This window comes from Oncorhynchus mykiss, chromosome 19 (assembly GCF_013265735.2).
Source record: "Oncorhynchus mykiss isolate Arlee chromosome 19, USDA_OmykA_1.1, whole genome shotgun sequence".
Taxonomy (NCBI): domain Eukaryota; kingdom Metazoa; phylum Chordata; class Actinopteri; order Salmoniformes; family Salmonidae; genus Oncorhynchus; species Oncorhynchus mykiss.
The window spans coordinates 35,634,516-35,646,709 of NC_048583.1; positions in this window are offsets into that span (position 1 = coordinate 35,634,516).

The window sequence follows — 12,194 nt, forward strand, 5'->3', positions numbered from 1 at the left end:
GCTGTGGTTTGCAGTGTGAAATGTTCGGCCGACAGCTGGCATTTAGAGTAATTTTGGGGGTGCTTATACTTGTCCTATTTCACACGTATGTATTTATACAGCTGTGTGAATTGGAAATTCGTTTTTTTGCATATCCCAACTCTCCGTGAGAGTGGGGCCACAGCCTGCCATTATCAATGGTGACCCTGGAGGAATTAGGCTAAAGTGCCTTGCTCAAGGGCACATTAACTGATTTTTCACCTTGTTGACTCTGGGATTCAAACTAGCAACCCAACGCTCCAACCGCTAGGCTGCCTGCCACCACCATTTTAGCAATGGGATTGTATCTCCCATTTTGTGTCTTTGGTGTGTGTGTTGGTTGCTGACATTGCTCTGTGTGTTGTAGCTCCTACAACATCTCCTGCAGCTGTGACATGAGAGTAATCCCTCTTCCCATACTGCCCCTGCTGTGCACCGCTACATACATACACACACACACACACACACACACACACACACACACACACACACACACACACACACACACACACACACACACACACACACACACACACACACACACACACACACACACACACACACACACACACACACACACACACATCTCCGCTTACTGCCCCCACTGCGCTGAGCACGGCTGCCCTACATGTAAAATATTGATGTCTATCCACCAGGCTTAATTTAACCCTGGGAGGAAGGTGGGTTGTTACTCATCCAACAGACCCCTCCCACCTCCCCTCTCCTGGAATCGGAGCAGCAACCTTTCCCGGACTGACTCTCTCTAGACATAACACCAAGAAATGGACAGGTTACTGGCCAGCTGGATTAGAGTATCTGTAAATACTCTGCCTCTGTCTCTGTCGGTTATAATTACTTGGCCATTGCTGTAAACAACAACCATTGTTTCCCTCTTCCCACATTGGGTGTTATTGTGTGTGTGTGGTCTGAGCTTTCCAGCTTGGTCATATGGTGTGAATTAAGTGGGGTGGCAGTAGCCTAGTAGTTAGAGTGTTGGGCCAGTAACTGAAAGGTTGCTGGATCGAATCCCCGGGCTGACAAGGTAAAAATCTGCTGTTTTGCCCCTGAACAAGGCAGTTAACACACTGTTTTCCGGTAGGCCGTCATTGTAAATAAGAATTTGTTCTTAACTGACTTGCTAGTTAAATAAAGGTTAAATAAATATTTTTTCAAACATTTAAATTGGCTGGCTCCCTACAATATTTATCCCAGTTTCTTTGAATAATCCAGTAGGGATGGTTTCTTCCACCATGGAAAATAAGGTGAGGATGCTCCTTAAGGAATCTGAACTCAGCCTGACTCCTAGAGCTTATAGTGGAACTGAGGAGCGTTCGTGTGTGTGTGTGTGTGTGTGTGTGTGTGTGTGTGTGTGTGTGTGTGTGTGTGTGTGTGTGTGTGTGTGTGTGTGTGTGTGTGTGTGTGTGTGTGTGTGTGTGTGTGTGTGTGTGTGTGAGGATGGTTATACTATTCTGAGGTCTTGCTCTGTATGGGCGATACTGATTGATCAAGGTGGTTTGTGAGAGGATGTAGTCTCCAGCTAGACTGTAAACTGCTGATAAATAATTGATCAGTTAAAGGTGATCAATAATGAAGAACATGTATTTGTGTTGTGTACGTATGACCACCTGGATGCTTCGATTGACTGTTTTCCCTTTCACTAACATTAAGCCTAGTGGTACTGCTGTGTCAATGGAAACAATGTCACTGTGGATTTTTGTTGAGTTATGTACAGTCGTGGCCAAAAGTTTTGAGAATGACACAAATATTCATTTCCACAAAGTTTGCTGCTTCAGTGTTTCTAGATATTTTTGTCAGATATTACTATGGAATACTGAAGTATAATTACAAGCATTTCATAAGTGTCAAAGGCTTTTATTGACAATTACATGAAATTGATGCAAAGAGTCAATATTTGCAATGTTGACCCTTCTTTTTCAAGACCTCTGCAATCCGCCCTGGCATGCTGTCAATTAACTTCTGGGCCAGATCCTGACTGATGGCAGCCCATTCTTGCATAATCAATGCTTGGAGTTTGTCAGAATTTGTGGGTTTTGTTTGTCCACCCGCCTCTTGAGGATTGAAGTTCTCAATGGGATTAAGGTCTGGGGAGTTTCCTGGCCATGGACCCAAAATATCGATGTTTTGTTCCCCGAGCCACTTAGTTATCACTTTTGCCTTATGGCAAGGTGCTCCATCATGCTGGAAAAGGCATTGTTCATCACCAAACTGTTCCTGGATGGTTGGGAGAAGTTGTTCTTGGAGGATGTGTTGGTACCATTCTTTATTCATGGCTGTGTTCTTAGGCAAATTTGTTAGTGAGCCCACTCCCTTGGCTGAGAAGCAACCCCACACATGAATGGTCTCAGGATGCTTTACTGTTGGCATGACACAGGACTGATTGTAGCGCTCACCTTGTCTTCTCCGGACAAGCTTTTTTCTGGATGCCCCAAACAATCGGAAAGGGGATTCATCAGAGAAAATGACTTTACGCCAGTCATCAGCAGTCAATTCCCTGTACCTTTTGCATAATATCAGTCTGTCTCTGATGTTTTTCCTGGAGAGAAGTGGCTTCTTTGCTGCTCTTCTTGACACCAGGAAATCCTCCAAAAGTCTTAGCCCTTTTTGTCCAAAGCAATGATGACGGCACGTGTTCTCTTGCAGGTAACCATGATTGACAGAGGAAGAACAATGATTCCAAGCACCACCCTCCTTTTGAATCTTCCAGTCTGTTATTCGAACTCAATCAGCATGACAGAGTGATCTCCAGCCTTGTCCTCATCAACACTCACACCTGTGTTAACGAGAGAATCACTGACATGATGTCAGCTGGTCCTTTTGTGGCAGGGCTGAAATGCAGTGGAAATGTTTTTTGGGGGGATTCAGCTCATTTGCATGGCAAAGAGGGACTTCGCAATTAATTGCAATTCATCTGATCACTCTTCATAACATTCTGGAGTATGTGCAAATTGCCATCATACAAACTGAGCCAGCAGACTTTGTGAAAATTTATATTTGTGTCATTCTCAAAACTTTTGGCCATGACTGTACATTTATCCATAAATGCTGGAAATGTGTAAATTTCACAAGAATAGTCACTAGACATCATGCTTTGTAAACAACAGGTGTTCCCAACAATGCAGAGAGAAAAATGAGTAATGATAATTTGGCAATATACACGGGGTAACAGTACCAAATCCATGTATAGGGGTACGAAATAAGGTAGTTATGCACACATAGTTAGGGGTAAAGTGACTAGGCAACATGATAGATAATGAAACATTAATTAGCAGCAGTGTATGTGATGAGTCAAAAGGGATCAATGCAGATAGTCCAGGCAGCTAGTTGGTTAACTATATAGCAGTCTTATGGCTTGGGGTAGAAGCTGTTCAGGATCCTCTTGGTTCCAGACTTGATGCGTTGGTACAGTTTGCTGTGCGGTAGCAGAGAAAACAATCTATGACTTGGGTGGCTAGAGTCTTTGACAATATTTAGGGCCTTCCTCTGACACCGCCTGGTATAGTGATGTACTGGGCCATTCACACTACCCTCTTTGGCACCTTGCGGTCGGATGCCATACCAAGGAGCGATGCAGCCAGTCAAGATGCTTTCAGTGGTGCTGCTGTATAACTTTTTGAGGATCTGAGGGCCCATGCTAAATCTATTCAGCCTCTTGAGGGTGAAGAGGCGTTGTCGTGCCATCTTCACGACCGTGTAGGTGTGTGTGGACCATGTTAATTCCTTAGTGATCTGGAAACAGAGGAACTTGAAGCTATCGATCAGCTCCACTACAGCCCCATCGATGTGGATGGGAGTGTGCTCGGCCCTCCGTTTCCTATAGTCCACGATCAGCTCCTTTGTCTTGCTGACATTGAGGGAGAAGTTGTTGTCCTGGCACCACAATGCCAGGTCACTGAACTCCCTATAGGCCGTCTCATTGTCGTCAGTGATGAGGCCTACCACCATCGTGTCATCAGCACTTAATGATGGTGTTGTAGTCATGGGTGAACAGGGAGTACAGTACTTATAGTACTCATGTTGAGGGTCAGCGTGACAAATGTGTTTTTGCCTACCCTGACCATCTGGGGGTGGCCATCTGGTGGTCAGTCCCAGGGTTCTGAGCTTAGTGATGAGCTTGGAGGGCACTATGATGTTGAATGCTGAGCTGTAGTCAATGAAGAGCATTCTCACATAGGTGTTCCTCTTGTCCTAGTGGGAGAGGGCGGTGTGGAGTGCAATAGAGATTGCATCATCTGTCGATCTGTTTGGGTTGGTGTGGGAATTGGAGTGGGTCCAGGGTGTCTGGGATGATAGTGTTGATGTGAGCCAATACCAGCATTTCAAAGCATTTCAGGCTACAGATGTGAATGCTACGGGCCTACAGTCATTTAGACAGGTTACCTTGGCGTTCTTGGGCACAGGGACTATGGTAGTTTGTTTGAATCATGTAGGTATTACAGACTGGGTCAGGGAGCGGTTGAAAATGTCAGCACTTGCAAGCTGGTCACGACTGCTCTGAGTACACGTCCTGGTAATTGTATTTTTTTATTTTATTTGACCTTTATTTAACTAGGCAAGTCAGTTATGAACAAATTATTATTTTCAATGACAGCCTAGGAACAGTGGGTTAACTGACTTGTTCAGGGGCAGAACGACAGTATTTTTTACCTTGTCAGATCAGGGATTCGATCTTGCAACCTTTCGGTTACTAGTCCAACGCTCAAACCACAAGGCTACCTGCCGCCCTGTGGCCTTGTGAATATTAACCTGTTTGAAGGTCTTCCTCACATTGGCTATGGGGAGAGAGAGAGCACACAGTCATCGGAAACAGCTGGTGCTCTCATGTATGGTTCCGTGTTGCTTGCCACGAAGCGAGCATAAAAGGCATTTAGCTTGTTTGGTCCCATTTCGACAAAATGAACCCTCCTACCATAAGCACACGCGCACACACACACACACACAATATATATAGTATAGGCCTAGTGCACACTGAGTGTACAAAACATTAAGGACACATGCTCTTTCTATGACATAGACTGACCAGGTGAATCCAATGATCCTTTATTTATGTCACTTGCTAAATCAACTTCCATCAGTGTAGATGAAGGGGAGGAAACAGATTTAAGAAGGATTGTTAAGCCTTGAGACAATTGAGACATGTATTGTGTATGCTTTCCATTCAGAGGGTGAATGTGCAAGACAAAATATTTAAGTGCCTTTGAACGGGGTATGGTAGTATGTTGTGTCAAGGACTGCAACGCTGCTGGGTTTTTCACGCTCAACAGTTTCCTATGTGGATCAAGAATGGTTCACCACCTAAAGGACATCCATCCAATTTTACACAACTGTGGGAAGCATTGGCGCCCATATGAACCAGCATCCCTGTGGAATGCTTTCGACACCTTGTAGAGTCATACCTCAATGAATTGAATCATACCTCAGCACATCTCAATATTAGGAAGGTGTTCTTAATGTTTTGTACACTCAGTGTATATGCCTCTTCAACAGGAATTGGCAGAGTTTCAAGCAGCAGAAAGACTGTTACTCCATCTTCCCCCCCCCCCCCCCCCCCATCATGCACCATGCTCTTCTGCTCTACTGGACACCAACACACAGAGATCTTTAAATAATGATTTTGCATGGGCCGCTGCCTGCGCCTTGCATCCAGGAGAGACGGGAGAGAGTGCTTTAATTGTCCAGTGCGCTCCAGCGGCTCGAATACGAGAGGGGAGTTAAGGGTTCGCAACCTTCAATCATTTCTGAATTAAATATGCCCTGGAAGCACACTGTGCACGCACACACACACACACACACACACACACACAGCGCAGAGTTCATTCAGGAGTCAACGGTATCAGGTGCTATATTTCAGCACTGTGGTGTTAGAAAGGGAGGGAGATGTTGAGTGACAGAGTTATTCACCCACAACCACAGAGAGGTGACATACCAGGGTGACCAGAGCTGCATACCAAATGGAACACTATTCCCTATATAGTGGACTACTTTTCAGGGCTCTGGTCAAATGTAGTGCACTATATAGGGATTAGGTTGCAATTTAAGACACTGCCCAGGTCCTAGGGAGGTCCGGTCAACAGTATGCTTTACACTACCTCTACGTCTCCCAGGCCAGAACAAGAACTAAACCCTCTCAACCCTTTAATTTCCCTGACTACATCTTTCACTGTGTTTTTGGTGCCTACTTGTGTTGTTTTGTTCACAAAGTGCCTCTGTCATTGGGGATTACTGTTTATTTTCCTTGGCCGGGTTAGCACTGGGCAAATGAGGGAGGGAGTGAGTGATGGATGCACAAGGAGAGAGGGGAATAGAGGTAGGCAGAGGGAGGAAGGCAAATGAAGGAGATAGTAGGCAATGAACCTCCAGCGCTGAATGCCAAATCGGGTGCAACCGATTGGTGCAATCACAGTCAGTCTCAGCGCAGGGCCCAGCGCAGGGCTGAGCTGTCTTCTGAGCATGCTGTCAGCCAAGCATCATAAACTGTCTGGGTTTGTGGGATTAAAGCGTGTGGGATTGAGTGTTAGGATAGTAGTGAGGCCTGCAGGTCCCGGGAAATGGAATCTTAGCCCCCCAGTAAAGGAAATGGAACAGGTTCCATCCTAGCTCCCCAGTAAAGGAAATGTAGCAGGTTCCCTCTTAGCCCCCGAGTAAAGGAAATGGAGCAGGTTCCATCTTAGCCCCCCAGTAAAGGAAATGGAACAGGTTCCATCTTAGCCCCCCAGTAAAGTAAATGAAACAGGTTCCCTCTTAGCCCCCCAGTAAAGGAAATGGAACAGGTTCCATCTTAGCCCCCCAGTAAAGGAAATAGAACAGGTTCCATCTTAGCCCCCCAGTAAAGGAAATGGACCAGGTTCCCTCTTAGCCCCCCAGTAAAGGAAATGGAACAGGTTCCATCCTAGCTCCCCAGTAAAGGAAATGGAGCAGGTTGCGTGCGCTAAGCGTGGTAAAATAAATGTACTGTACACATATGTTAATCAATCCTTTCAATCGTCAATGGGCCTGTGCATAGCCAGGGGCTAAAATAGAACTTGGTTGTATTTTAGACGCTTGACACACTGCAAGTCCTGCCTCTCCCATCTACACATTGTTTTTTACGAGCATGTGCCCAAGGTGGTGATTGCAGTAGCAGTGCGTGTGTCAAAATAACTGGGGAAGCCAAGCAAAAAAACAAAATATATTACAACATATGTGTTGTGATAATTGCATTGTTTGCTCTATAACCTGTTAGTTCATATGCCTTAACACCGTGATATATAGGCCTTAGGCCTAGACAATAAGAAGACAGTGGCATAATAAACTCAACGACACATTTCATTCATTACAAAACCAGAGAGCAACATCTGTCTGGTGAAGTCCACAAAGCATATTGCATGTAACAAACAGTTACATGACCTACAGCATGGTCAAGCATGGTAATGTTTCTGTTCTAAACTATTGATTTAGAACCACAGAGAGTTGCCGCAAGTCGCAAAGAAAACAGGAGCTGCCTCCTGGAAGCCTGGCTTCCCTTGGCATCCATGAATACACACCACTGGTTGATTGAAAGAGGAACGAGGTCCACACCTGCCCAGTTGGTGAAGGTAATGCACCTTAAAGTTGGTTGCCAAGCGCAATAAAATCCACAGAAGATGAAGATGAACGAGGAGAGATTTCTGAAAGAAAACAAACTAAAAACAAATTAGATTTCCCCTTTTTATGTGTGTATTAATTGTCGGAGTAGAGAACACACGATTTTGTATGACTCAACATGGGTCAAAATTCTACAAAGAACCACAAAAAAAAGGACCATATGCATTTCAGGTAAAATAACAACCCAATTATAAAATACACTGTCTGTAAAATGTATATAGTATGCATAAGCTGGAAGTAGAAGCCTATGTGTTGTTGTCTATTAGTTTACTCTAATTAGGGGAGGTAGGGTTAGGTGAAAATAATAAAGGAATATATATTTACAAAAAATATATAATGGGGGATTGGAAATGCAGACAATTACATTGATTGAAACTACAATCTATCAGTAATGTTAAAGATAATCTACCCCCTAAAAAAACATATACACCACCGTTCAAAGGTTTCATAGTTTTGATGTCTTCACTCTTATTCTACAATATAGAAAATAGTTTAAAAAAAAGATTTTAAAAAGTATGTATACCGTTCAAACGTTTGAGGTACTTAGAAATGTCCTTGTTTTTGAAAGAAAAGCACTTTTTTTTGTCCATTAAAATAGCATCAAATTGATCAGAAATACAGTGTAGACATTGTTAATGTTGTAAATTAGTATTGTAGCTGGAAACGGCTGATAGGTGTACAGAGGCCCATTATCAGCAACCATCACTCCTGTGTTCCAATGGCACATTGTGTTAGCTAATCCAAATTGATCATTTTAAAAGGCTAATTCATCATTAGAAAACCCTTTTGCAGTTCTGTTAGCAAGCTGAAAAATGTTGTGCTGATTTTAAAGAAGCAATACAACTGGCCTTCTTTAGACTAGTTGAGTATCTGGAGCATCAGCATTTGTGGGTTCAATTACAGGCTCAAAATGGACAGAAACAAAGAACACCCTTCTGAAACTCATCAGTCTATTCTTGTTCTGAGAAATGAAGGCTATTCCATGCGAGAAATTGCCAAGAAACTGAAGATCTCATACAATGCTGTGTACTACCCCCTTCACAGAACAGCACAAACTGGATTTAAACAGAATAGAAAGAGGAGTGGGAGGCCCTGGTGCACAACTGAGCAAGAGGACAAGTACATTAGAGTGTGTAGTTTGAGAAACAGATGCCTCACAAGTCCTCAACTGGCAGCTTCATTAAATAGTACCCGCAAAACACCAGTCTCAACATCAACAGTGAAGAGGCGACTCCGGGATGCTGGCCTTCTAGGCAGAGTTGCAAAGAAAAAGCCATATCTCAGACTGGACAATAAAAAGAAAAGATTAAGATGGGCCAAAGAACACAGACACTGGACAGAGGAAGATTGGAAAAAAGTGTTATGGACAGATGAATCTAAGTTTGAGTTGTTTGGATCACAAAGAGGAACATTCGTGAGACGCAGAAAATATTAAAAGATGCTGGAGGAGTGCTTGACGCCATCTGTCAAGCATGGTGTAGGCAATGTGAAGGTCTGTGGGTGCTTTGGTGGTGGTAAAGTGGGAGATTTGTACATGGTAAAATGGATCTTGAAGGAAGACTCTCTCTCCCTTTTGCAACGCCATGCCATATCCTGTTGACGGCTCTTAATTGGAGCAAATTTCCTCCTACAACAGACAATGATCCAAACTATGCAATAACTATTTAGGGAAGAAGCAGTCAGCTGGTATTCTGTCTATAATGAAGTGGCCAGCACAGTCATCGGATCTCAACCCTATTGAGCTTTTGTGAGAGCAGCTTGACAGTATGGTACATAAGAAGTGCCCATCAAGCCAATCCAATTTGGGGTAGGTGCTTCAGGAAGCATGGGGTGAAATCTCTTCAGATTACCTAAACAAATTGACAACTAGAATGCCAAAGCTCTGCAAGGCTGTAATTGCGGTAAATGGAGGATTATTTGTCGAAAGCAAAGTAAAATAATCATTATTTATAACCTTGTCAACATCTAGACTATATTTTCTATTCATTTTGCAACTCATTTCATGTATGTTTTCATGGAAAACAAGGACATTTCTAAGTGACCCCAAACTTTTGACTGGTAGAGTATATATACAGTGGGGCAAAAAAGTATTTAGTCAGCCACCAATTGTGCCATTTCTCACACTTAAAAAGATGAGAGAAGCCTGTAATTTCATCATAGGTACACTTCAACTTTGACAGACTTTGACAGATTTTTAATTAATTAATTTGCAAATTATGGTGGAAAATAAGTATTTGGTCAATAACAAAAGTTTATCTCAATACTTTGTTATATACCCTTTGTTGGCAATGACAGAGGTCAAACGTTTTCTGTAAGTCTTCACAAGGTTTTCACACACTGTTGCTGGTATTTTGGCCCATTCCTCCATGCAGATCTCCTCTAGAGCAGTGATGTTTTGGGGCTGTTGCTGGGCAACACGGACTTTCAACTCCCTCCAAATATTTTCTATGGGGTTGAGATCTGGAGACTGGCTAGGCCACTCCAGGACCTTGAAATGCTTCTTACGAAGCCACTCCTTCGTTGCCCGGGCGGTGTGTTTGGGATCATTGTCATGCTGAAAGACCCAGCCACGTTTCATCTCCAATGCCCTTGCTGATGGAAGGAGGTTTTCACTCAAAATCTCACGATACATGGCCCCATTCATTCTTTCCTTTACACGGATCAGTCGTCCTGGTCCCTTTGCAGAAAAACAGCCCCAAAGCATGATGTTTCCACCCCCATGCTTCACAGTAGGTATGGTGTTCTTTGGATGCAACTCAGCATTCTTTGTCCTCCAAACACGACGAGTAAGGTTTTACCAAAAAGTTATATTTTGGTTTCATCTGACCATATGACATTCTCCCAATCTTCTTCTGGATCATCCAAATGCTCTCTAGCAAACTTCAGACGGGCCTGGACATGTACTGGCTTAAGCAGGGGGACACGTCTGGCACTGGCAGGATTTGAGTCCCTGGCGGCGTAGTGTGTTACTGATGGTAGGTAGGCTTTGTTACTTTGGTCCCAGCTCTCTGCAGGTCATTCACTAGGTCCCCCCGTGTGGTTCTGGGATTTTTGCTCACCGTTCTTGTGATCATTTTGACCCCACGGGGTGGGATCTTGCGTGGAGCCCCAGATCGAGGGAGATTGTCAGTGGTCTTGTATGTCTTCCATTTGCTAATAATTGCTCCCACATTTGATTTCTTCAAACCAAGCTGCTTACCTATTGCAGATTCAGTCTTCCCAGCCTGGTGCAGGTCTACAATTTTGTTTCTGGTGTCCTTTGACAGCTCTTTGGTCTTGGCCATAGTGGAGCTTGGAGTGTGACTGTTTGAGGTTGTGGACAGGTGTCTTTTATACTGATAACAAGTTCAAACAGGTGCCATGAATACAGGTAACGAGTGGAGGACAGAGGAGCCTCTTAAAGAAGAAGTTACAGGTCTGTGAGACCCAGAACTCTTGCTTGTTTGTAGGTGACCAAATACTTATTTTCCACCATAATTTGCAAATAAATTCATTAAAAATCCTACAATGTGATTTTCTGGATTTTTCTAATTTTGTCTGTCATAGTTGAAGTGTACCTATGATGAAAATTACAGGCCTCTCATATTTTTAAGTGGGAGAACTTGCACAATTGGTGGCAGACTAAATACTTTTTTGCCCCACTGTATTATGATCAAGAACAAATTAGCTAGCAACAGCAAGCAAGCTAAATGCCCATGAATGCTTGTGTGTTTCAACCTGTCCCCAAACTAATATAGTTGGTTCACAGTTTTGATATTTTAACCGGCGTGTCATGAACACATCTGGGCACGATGGCGCATGCGCGGAGCCGGTCTGGTCAGCATGTTAGGTTTAGCTTAGTTCCAAACATTTTACAATAAACAGGAGCGCTCATCAGTGTATTGGTCTCAATCTTAATTTCATTTATTCTTTGTACCCAGCACCTGCAAGTTATTGGATGTGCGTTCTCTATATTTGTGTTAGGACCAAACCTAGTGAGAGAGTGTTGTCTTCAAGTCATCTTCCATAGGAGGATCTGATCCAGCTTGACCCAAACAGATTAATGGACCTGTTTTGTGCTTTTCTGGGAAAAGAATGGCTAGTACACTCCTTTTGACCTTTCAGAAAATAAATGTTTCCAGTCTGTCAAACAGCCATGGTGGAGCTCATTAGGGCCCACAGCAAGGCTGTAGTGTGTGTGTGTTCAGAGGAAGACATTGTTAATGCCATCATAACCTCTCATCATATCTGCTTTACAGGTCTGAATTCTCTCCCTGGGTTTGCCTCAGACAGGGAAGCTGAAACACAGACAAACGGTGAGTCACGTGCTGCTTGACAGAGGGGCCAAGAGGTGTGGGCCGCCGGCACGCCACGGTGAGAACCCCCCCCCCCCCCCCCCCCCCCCCCCCTCCTCCTGTCATTGCGCTCCGTTCCCCACCACTGAACAGCACAGCAGCAGCCAGTACACACGCTACAGCACTGCTCGTGAACACTGACACAAGGCCGAGAAATGGCCATCCATGGTTGTCTTCATCTTTCCTAATTGGCCAACTGTT